The sequence below is a fragment of the Giraffa tippelskirchi genome, chromosome 11 (assembly GCF_054371585.1).
Source record: "Giraffa tippelskirchi isolate mGirTip1 chromosome 11, T2T-mGirTip1v1.2.pri, whole genome shotgun sequence".
In the NCBI taxonomy this organism is placed as follows: Eukaryota; Metazoa; Chordata; class Mammalia; order Artiodactyla; family Giraffidae; genus Giraffa; species Giraffa tippelskirchi.
In genome coordinates this window covers 53131810-53149752 of record NC_137285.1, presented here as the reverse complement: position 1 = coordinate 53149752, position 17943 = coordinate 53131810, and the positions used below count along the sequence as shown (strand labels likewise).

Here is a 17943-nt window from a genome sequence, read left to right as displayed (position 1 = left end):
TTGGTTTTTCTACTCTATTTTCCTTTCTCATGGTTTTCCCTGTTTTACATATTTAGAGATTTTAGCTCATTCACTTTATGTGGTATATCTGGAAAGGACAAAGTCTGAAGTCCTTGGCAGTCTAATTCTACTTTTTAATGCTTCTTTGGATTCTCCTTTTTGAAGGCCCGTTTTCTCGTCAATTGTGTAATTTTGGATTATGAACTCATTTTTTTTTGGTTTTTTTTAAAAAAATCTCTGGGAATCCTAAGAGGTCTGAAATGAGGTTACATTACTTTGGAGGAGATTTAATTTGCTTATTTAACTTCTCTGCTTGAAATTTTTCAGTGTTTGTTATCACTGTAATCCAAGCCCAAAACCCATGGAGGAAGAACTATGATTTATGCATTTTTAGAAGAATTATTTTCTTCTTTTCTACTTCAAGCTAGGTTTTTCACAGATCACTTCCCCTTGTCACTTTCCTTTGGGAGAAGGCATTTAAAATTTTTATACCCTTTTGGACTTTTTGATGTTCTTAATTCAACTCCCTCATCATTTTCAAACCTAAAGTTTTTTCTACTATTTCCTGTCAAGCTATTAAAATCCAAGACTTCAAGATGCTAGTATTAGTAAACAGCAGCAGTATACTCATGGTTTTTGCATTTGGATGCTACTATGGTTTCAGCCCTGTCTTCACTTTGGCACTGTAAGATCATTCTTATTTCTTGTGAACTCAACAATGCATTTTAAAATATGTTTGTTGTATTCTAGTACACATTCTCGATGTTTTGAGACAGGGGGCTTTTTAAAATTGCTGGTGTCTATGTTACCAGAAGCAGAGATATCCTGACTGAGCACCATATAGTTTTTATTGTTGTCCCCTTTTTTTTCTATAATACTTTGGTAGTAGAATATGGAGATATTCACCTGTAATTTCCTTTTTTATAGACTGTTTCTTTTTCTTGCATTTAGATATTGTTCAGATTTTCTTTACACAAATACTTTCAGCATCATAAAATTTTCTTCTGCTCTGAGTTTTGTTGTTTATATACTCCACCAAAATCATTGATTCCTAGAATGAGAGTGGAAAGTAAGAGTTAATTTAGTTTTAAAAAATGTGTAATGTTAATTAATTTCCAAATTTTTGGACAAAGTTTTATACTTGGTTTAATGAATTGAGGCATAGAAACCACCTACAAATAAAATGTGGCTATCTTACTAATCAAATTATCTTTCCTTATCCTAGGGAGGTGGAGTAGGTATAAGATAAACTAGAAAGACTATAAAGGGATGCAAAACTTCTCTCCTTGTGCCAAGTCAAAAATATGAAAGTGGCCAAAATGCTCTTTATATCTCTCCTAACTTGTTACTTTAAAAATTATGAGTAATAATATATATAAACAAGTTATCATAGTAGTTAACCTGAGCAAGATGCCAATAAATGTGTTCATAGCATTTTTCAAATATAATATGTTCAGAGATATTATGAACATTTTAAAATTATTTTTTCTTTCATCACTTTTAATCCAATGGACTAATTAAGGAATATTTAAGTCTCCTGCAGAGCTGACACAGCTGACACAATTAAAATTAATTCTTTTTTTTACTATCTAATAATCAGATCATACTCAAACATTCTTTATTTTGCTGTTTATTGGCAGGATGTTAAAGAATAATCTTCCTTGATGTTATGTACTCAAGTAAATTAATCTTGCCTCAGCTAGCTCATATGTTGGAAATCCGTTCAAGAACCAATGAAAGGGATGAAGTCGTAAATAAATTTGATAATTTTTTAAAAGACATGGGTACTGGTGCTTCATTAAAATAGTAAAAAGCATGTTGTTGTTTAGTTGCTAAAGTCATGTCCAACTCTTTTGTGACCCCATGAACTGTAGCCCACCATGATCTTCTATCCATGGGATTTCCCAGACAATAATACTGGAGTGGATTGCCATTTCCTTCTCCAGGGGATCTGGCTGGACCAGGGATCAAATCTGTGTCTCCTGCATTTTAGGTGGCTTTTTGTACCACTGAGCCACAGGGAATTTTGTACTACAAAATTTGTCTTATTTTATGATTGATTCTTTTTGGCTTTAATTTACTGTTTTTAAGCTTATTTTGATGGTTTTCCATATGGACATTTTTCTTTGAGGGTTTTATTAATTATTGTGTTTGATTTTGGTTTTTGTTGATAGTGGTTGTTTGAGCCAGAAGAAAATTTGTATTACTACTAAGATATCTTTCTGGAACCTTTTCAGGTCAACTTATATAAAAAGCCAGGAAACCCTAGGGCACCTTATAAGTGAATACCTAAAAACTAAGAAAATCTGAGAAGAATTTACAAAGGAATTGAGATCAATGTTGCGCTATAATATAGCATAAAATCTCCCAGGATTTAAAGAAAACAGGAGCTATTCCGCTATTGATTTTTTAATTTAAGAGCCCTCTTAGACATTTACGAGGCTACACACCAGAGCTAAAGCATGTCAGCTCTGCCTGTCTGTTTCCTATTGATGGCATTTGCAGTCACTTGTAGGGGATATAGGAGAAGGCAATGGCACCCCACTCCAGTATTCTTGCCTGGAAAATCCCATGGACGGAGGAGCCTGGTAGGCTACAGTCCATGGGGTCACTAACAGTCGGACACGACTGAGCGACTTCACTTTCACTTTTCCCTTTCATGCACTGGAGAAGGAAATGGCAACCCACTCCAGTATTCTTGCCTGAAGAATCCCAGGGACAGCAGAGCCCGGTGGGCTGCTGTCTATGGGGTCACACAGAGTCGGACACGACTGAAGCAACTTAGCAGCAGCAGCAGTAGGGGATATAACACCTTGCAAACAGATAGTTTTACAGACAACCCTAGAAAGGAGCCTTCTGTTTTAAGTCCTCAAGAGTTAATTCAGTAAAATTCAGTAACACTGCAGGCAATAAAGGTGATAGAGATAGTGAAGCCTTCAGTAATAATTTTAACAGACCAAAACACTTAGTAGTAAAATTGATGAGTATCTTTCACAAAACCTACAGAAATGAATTAGCTGCAGCAAGGATTGAAAAGTGGCACAGTGGTAAAGAATCTGCCTGCTAGTGCAGGAGACCCAAGAGAGATGGGTTTGATCCCTGGGTTGGGAAGATCCCCTGGAGAAGGAAATGCAACCCACTCCAGTATTTTTGCCTGGAAAATTCCATGGACAGAGGAGCCTGCTGGGCTATAGTCCATAGGGTTGCAGAGAGTAGGACATGACTGAGCATGCACACACACTCACAGTCACACACACAGACACAGACACACATGGATTAAGGAAGCCTTCAGTTTAGGAGAATATATTATCTAAAGCAAGTTTCTTAAACTTTAATATTCCTGGAAATCACCTGAGGTTCTTGTTGGTTTTCCACTGGACTAGGGTGGTGCCTGGCATTCTGTATTTCTTACAAGCTCTAGGGACATGGCGAGTCTGCTGGTTTATGAACCACCCTTTGATAATAAAGAGCCTGGAGTCTGAGAATTTGACTATGGTAACAGTGTGAGATAAAAGATGGGAAAATATACAATAAAATATATAAAACTCAATTCAGAGACAAGTGCTGAATGTTTATCTGTGTTTAAATGTAAGTGGCAAGATATATGCAAATTGCTTTAAACTCTTAGGAGATAGTTCTTTAAATTCAAAGTACAATTTGTTTGCAATTCTAATGAAGACATGAAAAAATTCAAAAAATGGCAAAGATATACACAGAAAGTTTTTATACAACTTGCATATAGAATACAATGAGAAGCTTTGTAGTAATAGTTAATATATTTAAATATTAAGACCTTAAGGATAGAATATTTGTTTAGTAATGGGAACTCACTGGAAATATTCAGTATCAGAGATACATTATCTGTGAAACAGTCAAGGGAATGGGATTGGTGACAGCTACCAGCCTTCAAATTCTGCTTTTGCTGACTAGCTCTGTGGCTCAGGTAACTTCCAATAACCAAGCTGTCTTCAGTTTCATCATCTATCAAATGGGATAATAGTGTACCTAGCAGTTAAAATTGTTGTGTATGTTAGATGTATAAGACTGTGATTCAGAACAATGCCTGATTTATATTTGACGACACTAAATGTTTTTTTTTTTTTTGCATTCTCAATAATGATAATAATACGGTACTTCTAATTTGAAACTTGAATTTTAAAAATAATGTTCAAAAAGTCTATTTTTTGTAAATTGCCTATGGGAAAATATAAGATTAAGTAAATTAAATTATCAGTGAAATTGAAGTATATCATTTACAGAAGACAGTTTTCATCAACTGCGAAAAAGTTTAAATATTAAAAAACAAAAGGGTCGAATTTAATTATTCCCAGTATTCAGTCTTTTGTATGTTTTAAACATGGCATGTAGCTTTTTTGTTACTGTTTTAGTTCTGCCTTTCCTCTGGCATAGATTAAACATATCATTCAAATACCTGGGCCTGATTATTATTACCTTTGTGGTTTTCATTATTGATACTTAATTATGTATAATTATAATTCAGAGTTGAAAAAGACTTTTCTATCTTTTGCTTGCAGACACATATAAATGTATTAATTGCATTCTTTTTTTTTAATTAGTTAATTTTCTATTTTTTAACTTTACAATATTGTATTTGTTTTGCCATACATTGACATGAATCCACCATGGGTGTACATGTTTTCCCCTTCCAGAACCCCTCTCCCCCCTCCCTCCCCATCCCATCCCTCCGGGTCATCCTGGTGCACCAGCCCCGAGCACCCTGTATCATGCATTGAACCTGGACTGGCGATTCGTTTCACATATGATAATTTACATGCTTCCATGCCATTCTCCCATATCATCCCGCCCTCGCCGTCTCCCACAGAGTCCATAATACTGTTCTATTTATCTGTGTCTCTTTCGATGTCTCGCATATAGGGTTATCTGTACCGATTGACTAAATACCATATATATGTGTTGGTATACTGTATTGGTGTTTTTCTCTCTGGCTTACTATTTCTTCTTTTATATTTATATTTTGTTTCCAAAATTTAAATGCAGACACTTCTAAAAACCTATAATTCTAAACCTTTGTTTTGTTTGTGTTTTTCTTGTCTGAAATAATTATTTCATAAAATAGTAAGCAAGAGGAGATTAGAAAGGGATCCAGTTGGTAGCAGTTTTAGTTTTGCAAAAGAAAATGTCAAAGGTCAGGCTTAATACTTAAAATCAGCTCCAGGTGTTTCCTGGATGACAGAGCCCAAATTAAACTTTTTTTCTCAAACATATGTACTGTTAGATATGCAAATACATTTTAAAATGGAATATGCATACATTTTATGCAAGATTCCCTTGTATTAAATGAAGTCAACAATGAATGAGCAATTTGAGAAGGAATGTTATATGTTAAAAATATGGGAAATGGCTTGTGTTCCAGGAAAACACCAATGTTCTGTCTTCAGCTGCTGTCCTTTGGATGTCTGTACCTTTTGACTACATTCAATTCCTCCTCCCATGCTGCACCTCTGGTAGCCACAAATGGGATCTTTTTCTATGAATTTGTTTCTTTGTTTTTAATTATTATTGACCTACAGAACTATGTTAGTTTCTGGTACATAACATAGTTATTTGATATTTCTATACACAAGTTCTTAATTTTAAGGTAGTCAAACTTAGAGTGTTTTCCATTTATGGTTACCACTTCCATGCTTTGTAAGAATCATTGTCTACCCCAAAGGGAAGGCTGCTGCTGCTGCTGCTGCTGCTAAGTCGCTTCAGTCGTATCCGACTCTGTGCGACCCCATAGACGGCAGCCCACCAGGCTCCCCCGTCCCTGGGATTCTCTAGGCAACAACACTGGAGTGGTTTGCCATTTCCTTCTCCAATGTATGAAAGGGAAAAGTGAAAGTGAAGTCACTCAGTGGTGTCCGACTCCTCGCGACCCCATGGACTGCAGCCTACCAGGCTCCTCTGTCCATGGGATTTTCCAGGCAAGAGTACTAGAGTGGATTGCCATTGCCTTCATTCTCTTCTAAAAGCTTTATTGTTTTATCATCTACATTTAGATATAAAACCTTCTGAAACAGATTTTTGTATGTTGGAATTAAGATTCACTTTTCATCACAAATGGATATATAATTCAATCAGTATGATTTAGTAGAGAGGTTGCCTTCTTACCACAGCTCCACATTGTCAAGCTTGCTATAATTTACTTGTATAATTAGTTTTCATGATTTGTGTAGGTTTATTTCTGGACTTTCTTTCATTCTATATATCTGCTTGTCTGCTTTTGTACCAACTACACACTTTTAATTGCAAAAGTTTCACAGGAAGTTTGATATCTCCAGGGTTTTTTTCTTTAATATCGCCTTGGCTAATCTTGGCCCTTTGCATTCCTGTATAAGTTTTAGCTCATAAAATTTAAAATAAAAAAAGCTACTAGGATTTTGATTATGAATGTACCTATCTCATGGATTAATTGGGGGAGAATTGATATCCTTATTATATGGAGTCTTTCAATCTTTTTGTTTGCTTTGTTTTCTCTAAGTAATGTTTGGTAAGTTTTTGGTATAAAGATCATAGGCATCTTTTGTTAGGTTTATTCCAGGTATGTGAGGTTTTTAATTCTATTTTAATAAAGTATAATTCCTATTTTTGGTTTGTTTCTTGTTACATGGTAACACAATTTTATTTTTGTACAGTGACCCTACTTCAGTAATCTTGCTAAATTTACTAATTAAATTATCTAATATTTTTTCCTGCAAACTCCAAATTTATTATTTTAATTTTAAATCTATTTCATTACCCACTAAATAAAATGGATTTAAAATTACTGTCTCTATTATTATTTAAACATGTAATTGAAATTTTTATTTTAAAATATTAACTGAATAGGAGCATTAATTGATATGTATAATAAAAAGTAAAACTGGACTCCAGGTGAGAATGTAGGAAGATGTGGTAGCATTTCAGAAGATGCTATAAAAATGGCAATTATTGCTTCTGCTCAGTCCTCATGTGCATCATACTCTTGAGTAAATGTCTGCCACTCTGGTCTTTAGTTTTCTCATCTGAAAAATGATGTCATCGTACCTGATACCTTTTGGTTCCTTTTTCTTGGAGGTGGATGACCCAGACAACCTTTGGATCAATGGTCAGTGCTTTCAGATTTTTTTTCTTTTTTTCTCCTCTTCCCGTATGGCATTGTGACTGTGGGGCACAATGGGCCTTTTATGATCTCATTTTGGGTGAGTGTAGTATGGGGGCCATGCCCACCTAGGACTCCTGTGTCCCCTGCTCAGGGTTCTTGGGAACTTCAGTCTCCCTGGGACACCGTACATTGGTTGTGGGATAATGGAATTCTGTCTCAGGTTCATGTCTTTTTTTTTTTTTTCTTATTTTATTTATTTATCATGCTCAAGGCTTGGGGCTTCTTGAATCTTAAGTTTTACAACTCTTATGAGTTTTGAGGAAATCTGAGCTTTTTATCTCTTTAAACACTGTCTCCCATTCTCTGTTATCTCTCTGCACCCCTTTTAGATGAATACTGGAGCTTTTTCTTGTTTAATTTTTGTAAATTTTGGGGGGGCACTCCATGCAGCACATGGGATCTGAGTCCCTTGACCAGGAATCAAACTGGCACCCTCTGCAGTGGAAGTGCAGAGTCTTAACCATTGGGCCACCAGGGAAAACCCTGATTCATGTCTTTAGACATTTCTCTCCCTCCTCTAAAGCCCCCTAATTGCTTCTATGTTGTGTTAATGCAGAACGCTGGTTTTCTCAGAATTCTCTCCAGTCTGTGCCCTGAAAAGTAGTCAGTTAGTCCAAAAGATCCTATGACCATGTTCACGTGGGGTTTAAACTTAGACAAGGAAAATAATGCCTCAGTGTTTGACCCCCTCCTCTTCTGCCTTCTACTCCATACAGCTCTTGAGCCTGGATAGTTTTCCTTATCATTTACATCATACCCTACATTTTCTCTGCTCTTAATATTGCAGAACTCTGTGATCTGTTTCTCTAGATGTGAATTCTAATGCATTAATGGTAACTAACGTTGTGTTCTTAAAGATCCTGTTTTCTCTAAGGAAAACTTGATATACAATACTGTTTTCTTGCTTTAGACCCAGAAATCTTTTTGGATGTTAAACTCTAAACATCTTTGTTTTTTTTTATCTTGTATGCATTCATGCTAAGATGCTTCAGTCATGTCCAACTCTTTGCGACCCTATGGCCTGTAGCCTGCCAGGCTCCTCTGTCAGTGGAATTCTCCAGGCAAGAATACTGGAGTGGGAAGCGACTCCCGTTTCCAGGAGACCTTCCTGACCCAGGGATCAAACCCGCGTCTCTTTTGTCTCCTGCATTAGTGGGCAGGTTCTTTACCACTAACACCACCTGGGTAACCCTTTTATTTATCTTGTGACATTCCTAATCCTTAGGTAGAGAAAATGCTACCCATGGTAGAAAGGTGGAGTCAGACATAGAAAAATGCAAGATCTTAAATGTAGATCTATTTCAAAATAATAGCATCCTTGTTAAATGATGGCCTATTATCTCTCTCATTTATTACCTCCCTCTGCCTCTTTCCTATCTGACATATTTGTTCAAATGTTCTTTAAATTTTATGCAATAATAAGGATGTCATGCAATTTCTATCAAAGAACATGGTGAGATATTTATGCTACATAAGTTACTTCTTTTTATGTTTGTAAATAGATACTTAATACATACAAGTGGCTGTGTACTTATTAGGACTCTCCTTCACATGTTCTGAATATTGAATTAACCACTAAAGGGAATAGACAAGAGGTGCAAGTTCCTAGCAATCTTTTAGGAACTTAAAATATAGTTGGGAAGAGATGATAACACAAGACAACCCAAGAAAGCAATATAAATTATAGGCTTTTATTATAATTGCTATACAGGATCAAATGATGAAGAAATAAGCAGAGTTCAAAGTACCTGGGGATCAATTTCTGGAGAAGCTGGCATTAAATCTGGTAGGGTGGTAACTTTGGAAGATGCTGAAAAGAAAGAAGTGAACCACCTGCAGAAGGAATAGACATAGAGAAAGGAAATGGGACAGAAGAACATGAGAGCCATGAGACACTTTGCCTGACTGAACAGGAGAAGTTATATTTAAGAACAATGTAAAATTCACAGACTGTTCAGGAAACTTTAAAAAAAATCCAGTAGACATTTTTTTAATTAAATTTTTTATTGGATCATAGTTGCTTTACAATGTTGTGTTATTTTCTGCTGTATAGCAAAATGAATCAGTCATATGTATACATATACCCACCCTTTTTTAGATTTCCTTCCCATGTAAGTCACCCCAGAACTTTGAGTAGCATTCCCTGTAAACATATTTTGCAATTTGTAGCTGCTTTCTCCTATGGGTCTTCTAAAGCTCAAATTGCTAAAACTAATATCACAGGAAAAAAAATTGGAAAATTTTGAACTCTTAAGGCAATAGCTATCAGACACCAAAGTGATAAATGAGACACATTACCTTGTATAAATTCCCTCAAGCTGGTTAGATGACCCCTACGTTCCTAATACAAAAGGGGTGGAGAACCTGGAAATTAAAGGCAGATTTCTTTGGTACGAGCTGAGGCTCCAGGAGACATGTCCACAAGGAGGTAGGTTGGATAGCGTTCCCACATTTCCCCTCTTAGTATGAGAAAGAGATACATCAAGGAGACTCAGTGAGAGTTTAATGTGTACCCCTTGAAGTTTTGGAGGTGGCAGTAGAGACAGTGCTGATTTCTGGTGACTCTACAGGCCAGGAGATGAGCTTGTGAATAGCTCATGGTAGAGCAAACAAGAGATGCTGCAAGGGGGTTAGCCCATTTTCCCGGGGGTCGTTGGAGAGTTCCCTGTGGAGCAGAGGTGAGCCTTGAATGTGAGAGAGCCACCCTGAGGCTGTCCGGGTCCCGTCCCCAAATACTGTCCCAAGGCTGAACTGGTCTCAGCAGATAGAAGCTAAAGGTGTCACTTGGAGTTGTGGATGTCATAAGTGATAAAGTGAGATGTATGACTCCTGTCAAGGGTTGTACAGATGAAAGAAAGGCCCCCAGTGATTGGAGAAGGGGGATAAATCACTGAACCCGGAAAAGCATCCATTGGTTAGAAATCAGCTTTAAGTTGATACCAGCCCTCTTAGGTCAGGGACCAGAAAGTTAACTTTCCTCCTCCACTGACCACTTCTTTCCCCAGCTCCCCTCTTTCACTCCACTCCCATATTCCAGAGGCTTTGGAACCAAGGTTGACTAGCTGAGGAGGAAGGACCTCGGGAAACAAGAGAGGGCCCTCTTCACTGGCTGTTGGTTTCCACTGTAACAAGCTACGGAGGTTAGACAATTTAGAGAAAGACAAAAATCGTACGATATTGCTTGTATGTGGGATCTTAAAAATGGGTAAACATGAACTCATCTACAAAACAGAAATAGAGGTACAGATGTGGAAAATAAACTTATAGTTACCGGGGGGTAGGAGGGAATATTGGAAGATTGGGATGGACATATACACACTACCGTATATAAAACTGGTAACTAACAAGGACCAAATGTATAGCACAGCTGGGTGGCCATTTTAGCACAGGGAACTCTACTCAATACTCTGTAATGGCATATATGGGAAAAGAATCCGAGAAAGAGTGGATATGTGTATATGTGTAACTTATTCATTTTGCTGTCCATCTGAAACTAACACAAGATTGTACCTCAACTATACTCCCATAAAAATTATAATTTTGTGCATTTATTTTTGGCTGTGCTTGGTCTTAATTCCTGTGTGGGCGTTTCTCTAGTTGTGGCAAGCAGGTGCTGCTTTCTAGTTGTGGTATGCGGGCTTCTCACTGTAGTGGGTTCTCTTGTTGCAGAGCAGAGGCTCTAGGGCCTCGGGGCTTCAGTGCTTGCAGCTCCCAGGCTCTAGAACACAGGCTCAATTGTGGTGGCACATGGGTTTAGTTACTCTGCAGAATGTGGATCTTCCCAGACCAGGGATTGAATTCATGTCTTCTGTATTGACAGGCAGATTCTTTACCACTGAGTCACCAGGGAAGCCCTACTCCCTTAAAAATTAAAAAAAAAGATAAAAAAATAAAGTTTAAGTCACCTTTCTATATGTAGCTGGGTATTCTAATTTCTAAACTGAGACTATGTTTGGTGACTCAATATGTTTTTTTTTTTTTTTTAAGTCTCAAGTGATCAGGGTATGGATAAAGGCCTAAGGCTTATTGGCTCAAAAGATGCTGCATTCATTTCCTGGGGCTGCTGTGACAAATTACCACAATCTGGGTGGCTTGGAGGAGGAAACATTTATTCTCTTACAGTTCTGGAGGCTAGAAGTCCAAAGTCAATAGGACTTAGTCAGTAGGGCAGTGTTGTACCTAAAAGTGCTAGAGGGTCATTTGTTCCATGACTTTCTCAGCTTCTGTTGTGGCCGACAGTCCTTGCATTCCTTGGCTTGTAGGCACATCTCTGCCTTCCTAGTTACACGGCCATCTCTCTCTGTGTCTTTGTCTTCATGTGGTATTCTCCTGCCTGTGTGTGTGTTTTTGTATCTCATCTTATAAGGACACTGGTCGTGTTTGATTGGTGTCTACTCTGTATAAGGTGATCTTAACTTTACATCTGTACTTCTCTGCCTGCCAGACTCAGTCTTTCCAAGTCCTTCTCTCTTGTAAAAATTTTGTGGACCAAACAGGACTGATGGTCAGTCATTGTACATCAGTTCAGTTATTCTGACTGATTTTTTAAAGATTATTATTTTTTCTCAAATTTTTATTTTATATTGGAATTTAGTTGGTTTACAATGTTGTGTTACTTTTCAGTATACAGCAAAGTGATTTAGTTGTGAATATACATATATCTATTCTCTTTTAGATTCCTTTCCCATATAGGTTATTGCAGAATATTGCATAGAGTTCTCTATGCTATACAGTAGGTCATTGTTTATTTATTTTACATATAGCAGTGTGTATATGTTAATCTCAAACTCCTAATTTATCCCCTCCATACCTTCCCCTTTGATAACCATAAATTTGTTTCCTCTGTCAGTCTGTTTTGTAAATAAGTCCGTTTGTATCATTTTTTTTTAGATTTCACATAAAAGTGATACCATATGATTTTATGATTGTTTTTTAAATGACCCTTTCCTGACTGCATAATATTCTTTCAATTCTTTAATGACAGCTTACTCATCCTCCTGAAATGCAATTTAGTCTTTTTCCCTTACCTGTCCAAAGTCCTAAAACAACTCTTTATTTCCTTTGCCCTCATTGACTGATTAATAAATCAACAAATTAAGAACTATCCAGTATGGTATGATTGTAATCATTCCACCACCTGGCTCACTAGGGCAGTGATTTTCAAAAGGGTTGCAAGATTTTTTTAAAAGGAGAAAAGTGGTAATAATAGTAATAATGATGTTCATAATTATATTGACTAACATTCATTAGGTCTGTGTCCTTTCTATGTACTTGTCTTGTTTATCTTATCAATTCTACGAAGTAGGAAGAATTACCATCCTGATATTACAGATGAGAAAAGTAGATTTATAGAGTTTCATTCCCTTCCCTAAGTTCACACAGCTAGTAAGATGTTGTGGTGATTGCAATTATATGATTGTTCTTCTATGACTGTTACAGTCAATTAATCAACATTGCTTTTAACTGTTAATATTTCCTCAAATAACTTTCTTAAGGAGAGATTTTAAAATTGTTACCTATCTATGTGACAGTTCCTTTTGGAGAACTATTGCTCAGACTTGAGTTTCTTATCCTGCAATCTGAACATTCAGATAATGATGCAATAAAATCTTTTATGGGACACTCCTCAAGATGGTTATATGCTAAGGGAGGGAATAAGATATATTTTCATAACTTTTGACTCCTATCAAGTACTTTCCTTCTTGGAGCAGCATAGAAAAACCCTGAAATTGCGGCTCATAAGGAGGGCAATCTGCAATTATTTACTGAGTCATCACAACAATATCTCGTTTTATCATTTTTGTGGAAAGGCATAATAGGAAAACACCCAAACTTGTGTGAACATTTTAAAAGCCTTCCTTTTAGGGCTTTTAGGGGAGGGAGGAAACTAAGTTTAGATAATTGCAAATTCCATTTCAGTCTGTTATATTCCAAGTAAATGTTCCGTCTCAACATGGATTACATCTTATCTTTTGAAATGATTGAAGCTATTGCTTTTCCTTGCTGGAGTGCTGGTCTTGTTCTCATGTGAGAAAAGAGAGAGAGGCAGAGAAAACAGGGCTGAGGATCTGCGGCAGTCACCCATGCTCTCAGCTGCAGGGGAGAGGGGACCTTTGGGGAAATTATTTGGCATTTAAAGCAAGTGGTTCCCAAGGCAGCTGCTGAATGAAGCTGAATATTTTGTTAAATGATTTTCTTCTTTGACCTTTATTACTAATAAATCTTCTTTAAGCATTTATAGAGTGAAAAGAAAGGTTGTTTTTATTAATCTCTTTTCTTTTTGCCCACAGAACCCAAAGAAATGGTATTGCCTGGCAAGAGATTTGCTATACTTCATGAAAAATCAGACCAAGGTAATGCTTATTTTGAAGTGATATATATTTTTTCAGTCTGTTTAACTCCGATGCATTCAACTAGTTGGTTTTTTCTTGATTCCTAGTTTTAGCTATTGGATAATCAATCAGAAAAGTAAATCATTATCTGAAAAGTAGAAGGAATGATTTTCGATGATCATCATATTGAGGAAGTAGACGGTAAATTTTAAAATATATATTAGCTTAAAGTGTTGTGGATAATGATTAATTTTCTGACACTATACTTGCATTTGTTTAAATGGGTAGATAGGATCTTGACTAGAAGATTGTACTCCAGGGGTCCCCAAACCCTGGGCCATGGACAGATACTGGTCTATGGCCTGTTTGGAACCAGGCTGCACAGCAGGAGGTAAGTGGTGGGCAAAGTAGCAAAGTTGTTCCCCATCACTCGCATTACTGCCTGAGCTCCTCTTCCTGTCAGATGAGTGGCCGCATTAGATTCTCATATGAGCACAATAAATATAATGCACTCGAATCATCCCCAAACCACTCCCCCCATCCATGGGAAAACTTGTCTCCCACAAAATCTTTGGTCCCTGGTGCCAAAGAGGTTGGGGACTGCTGTTGTACTCTATTTGTTTGGAAATAACTCCAATTAGTGTATCATATTTGCAAATAATAGACAATGAGAGAATTAGTAAATTTTTTATAAGCTTTTCTTTTTATTTAAGCATTTGTCAGGTGGTTTATATATTGTTTCTTGAATAGGCAAAAAAATTTTAGTACGAATTCCTGGAAAAACTTCGAGTTTGATGGAGACACTCTTACACAAAGCATATATTTTCTTTGGAAAGACTGAATTATATCATGCAGTTGTTGAATAGCATGCCTGATTATACTCAACAGATTGCATGTTTAGTTGCTAAATTTTCCAGCTGAGTGTGATTTATTTACATACGTGGGCCCTAGAATGTGCACGCTCATGCAAATATTCTAATGACATTTATGTGTAAACAAAGCAGAGCATAGATGCAGATATAAAATGTATGTTTCATGAATAAAGCTGCTGCCTCAAAAGAGTTTTTAGTAGAAAGTTCCTAGAAGGTTAGACTTATGATGGGAACTAAAGCCATCTATCAATATTATCTACTTATATAACTGTGAAGATAATGATGTCACTTTACATATATGAATACACATACTGGATTTGTTGAAATGTATAATAGGCTGCATACTAATTGGAACCAATTGGGTTCTGTTTTTGACAAATTGATGAATTCCTACAAAAAATGAGTGCTGAAACAAAAGAAGCCTTTGAATTGAATGGACATCAGCAGAAAACTAGGCTCTGAACTTTAATTTGCAGTGGAGCAAAAATAAATTGCTAGTTTGAATTACAAACTGGGGTGTTTCTATTTATTTCTGGCTTTAGTTAATGCTTCAAGGGAGGCATAAACTCTTCAAGGAAATAACTTCTCTCCTCTAATGGGGATTTGCGATTGTAGGCACTCTATACTAAAATGTTAAATCAAACGGTAAGGTATTTTTTAATGGCTAATGAAATCAGTTGAAGGTTTGCTTTATCAAAAATATTAACTGTGACTCCTCAAGAAGAGCATTATAATAAAAGCCGATATCTAGACAGAATATAGAAGTGGTTGAAGCTGAGCACTGTGATATAAGCATAGCGAGATGGATGTTAGAAAACTGCTGATTGAGAGGGCATTGGTGGAAGATGACACAGTAAAGACAGAGAAGGAAACACACTGAGGTGGAGATAATGAAGAGGGTCAAGGGTCCATGCCCTTTACAATGAAAGTAAGGATGAAGAGAGGATGCACAGACTACCCAGGATGCACTCATGTGAAATGTTTCTTTTTTCCAGAGGTATGTAATACTAATACATTCAATCTTATTAGACTTTTATTTCATTTATTTAAGATAGGGATAAACTTACTTCAAACTGAATGTAATAAAGAGGCAAGGTGAAGGAGGGAAATTCCCATTAATGTGGCAGAATGTCCGGCATTGTGTACCTGGAGTAACAAAATTTGCTTCTTCCCAACGTGCAAATAAAATTGGACCAGTTCTGTATGTTGGCAGTCCAAGTGCTTTGCTCTGATAATGCTCCCAAAGAGGTTATGCTGTAGGATACTGGTGTTTGTGTGGAGGTTGGGAGTGGGGTGCGAAGGAGAAACTGGGGTGGGAGAAATGGTGTTCATGTCATCGCCTCACTAGGTTGGTCCTTTGGACCCATTGAAATAGGGGTGTTTGCAACTTCATAAAAAATTCCTGTTAATAAGGCAAAGACTGGTAATGTTCTGATGCTCTGTCTCTATTATCCTAAATGGGATATATGCATTTCAATTTCAATGTTTAAATAGTAGAAGTTCAAGGCATATTAGTAAAGCTGGTATTTTTGGACAAATGGGACCATTCAGCTTTTCTCAGTTGCGTGTGATGACTAACACACTCATTTTGAGTACCATTAACTCTGGCAATGGGGCTTGGAGAGCAATCTATTGGCTAGCAGGCACTTTTGTGTGTGCAGATACCTGAAAGTTCTACATTTGGCTTTTTAAAAAAAGGGTTTAAAAATAACATTTCACGTAGTGTTTTTATTATGTAAAGTCTCCGATGTCTGTTGGTTACAATGTTCTTAATTCTCAAATAAAGGCAACTTTACCTAGTCAGGTTAAAATATCCTTCTCTGTACCTAGTAAGATTATGCACAAAAATAAAGACTGTTATTCTGTTCCATTTTAAACAAGTTTATATAGAAATAGACTGAGTTTCAGTTAGGAAAATTTGATGCTTATAATTTATTTATATTATGTAGGAATATTAAATGTTAGTCTCGTATACATTTAACTTCCTTATGGGAAAGTGAAATGGGATATTAAGCACTCAGCAATTTTTTGATGTACTCTATTGTCTATAAATAGGCTGAAATCTTGGCTTAATATAAATGCATTTTTTGAGAATCAAAAATAAACTATCATAAGGCTAGTGTACAGCATTATTTATGCTCCGCCATCTATGGGGTCTCACAGAATCGGACACGACTGAGGTGACTTAGCAGCAGAAGCAGCAGCAGGGCACTAGGAAATAAGTGATAAATATATTGCTTAGAGATTGGTTTCATTGTGGTCTATTATTATTGGCTGTAGAATAGAACATTCTGTAGATATAATATATATTGACATTTTTTAAAGGATAAAATTCTTTTGATATTTTAAGAGTTTATTACAATTATATTTTATATTATTTATTGCAAACTACTGTTAAGTAACAGTGGCAAGTAAAGCATCAGATTTGCAGGTTGATCAATCAGTTAAGGGCCATGAATCACAATGAGAGTTCAAAATACCTCTATATGTGTGATGAAAGTAGTGATGTAATTGTCGTGATGTTTTGACTAATGCATGGACAATAGACACAGTGCTTTACAGAAATAGAACTATAACATCAGACAGTCATCTCCCAAAGAGAACTTAAACTGAAAGTCAAAAAATAAATCATTGAACACCTTCATGGAGAAGTGATTAAAAAGTAATTCTGAAAGGTGAATTTACATAAGGAAGAGATGATAATTTCTATGAATTTGCCTTTTCTTAAAAATGAGTTTCATTATTTGCTAAAGTCCTTGGTACTCTTTACTCTTCTGAGAATTAAATTCAGTAGATACTCAATCTTTTATAACTAAAGAAAACTCCCATGTATAGTGTTAATGGAATAATCATATAGAAGCCATTTGTTGTTACTGTTTAGTTGCTAAGTCATGTCCAACTCTTTGCAACCCCATGGACTGAAGCCCACCAGGCTCCTCTGTCCATGGGGTTTTTCAGGCAAGAATACTGGAATGGGTTGCCATTTCCTTCTCTGAGGGATCTTCCCAACTCAGGGATGAAACCCATGTCTCCTGCATTGGCAGGTGGATTCTTTACTGCTGAGCCCCCAGGGAAGCCCTATAGAAGCCACAGAATTGTCTTGTACTAATGTTCACATTCTTGTATTGTTTCCCCACCTGTGTTTCTTACTGTGATTGTTTCTCTCTTCCTCCGCTATATACCCTAAACATTCTTGTCTTTTCTTATGCTGGAAACTCCATTTGAAATGCCCAGTCTTCTTTCTTCCTTATTCCAAAGCCTGCATAGCCTTAGACCTGCTCCTTATGGGGCCTTCTGGATTCCTCATCATACTACTGCTATTTCTCTTCTTTAAACCATATTTACTCCGTCAAGTAACCTAGATACACTATCTGTCACATGGTCACTGATTTACGAATATTGCTATATAATCGCTCCCTTGTGTGCACATATTTATGTATGTATGGATATGTACATGGTACAACTTTTTTTGTGTGTAAAGGGACACACTGACATGAGACTTTCTTTTCCTTTGGTGTGATTGTGAAAGAAGGTTCTTCTGTTACCCACTTCTACTCCCACTTGTGAGTGA

The 17943-nt window shown here is 36.6% G+C and overlaps 1 protein-coding gene across 8 annotated transcripts in view; it reads left to right on the top strand.

The window, feature by feature from the left end:
• Window positions 1-17943, top strand: part of INPP4B (inositol polyphosphate-4-phosphatase type II B) — an 802877-nt gene that overhangs the window by 127334 nt on the left and 657600 nt on the right. For 4 of the 8 annotated variants that reach the window (XM_081543596.1, XM_081543565.1, XM_081543580.1 and 1 more), the window contains one exon: window positions 13459-13521. The gene's annotated coding sequence lies outside the window, so the exon portion shown is untranslated. Of the gene's footprint in view, window positions 1-7243; window positions 7329-13458; window positions 13522-17943 lie in introns of those variants that run through there. The other 4 variants (XM_081543598.1, XM_081543595.1, XM_081543592.1 and 1 more) reach the window with 3 other exon arrangements.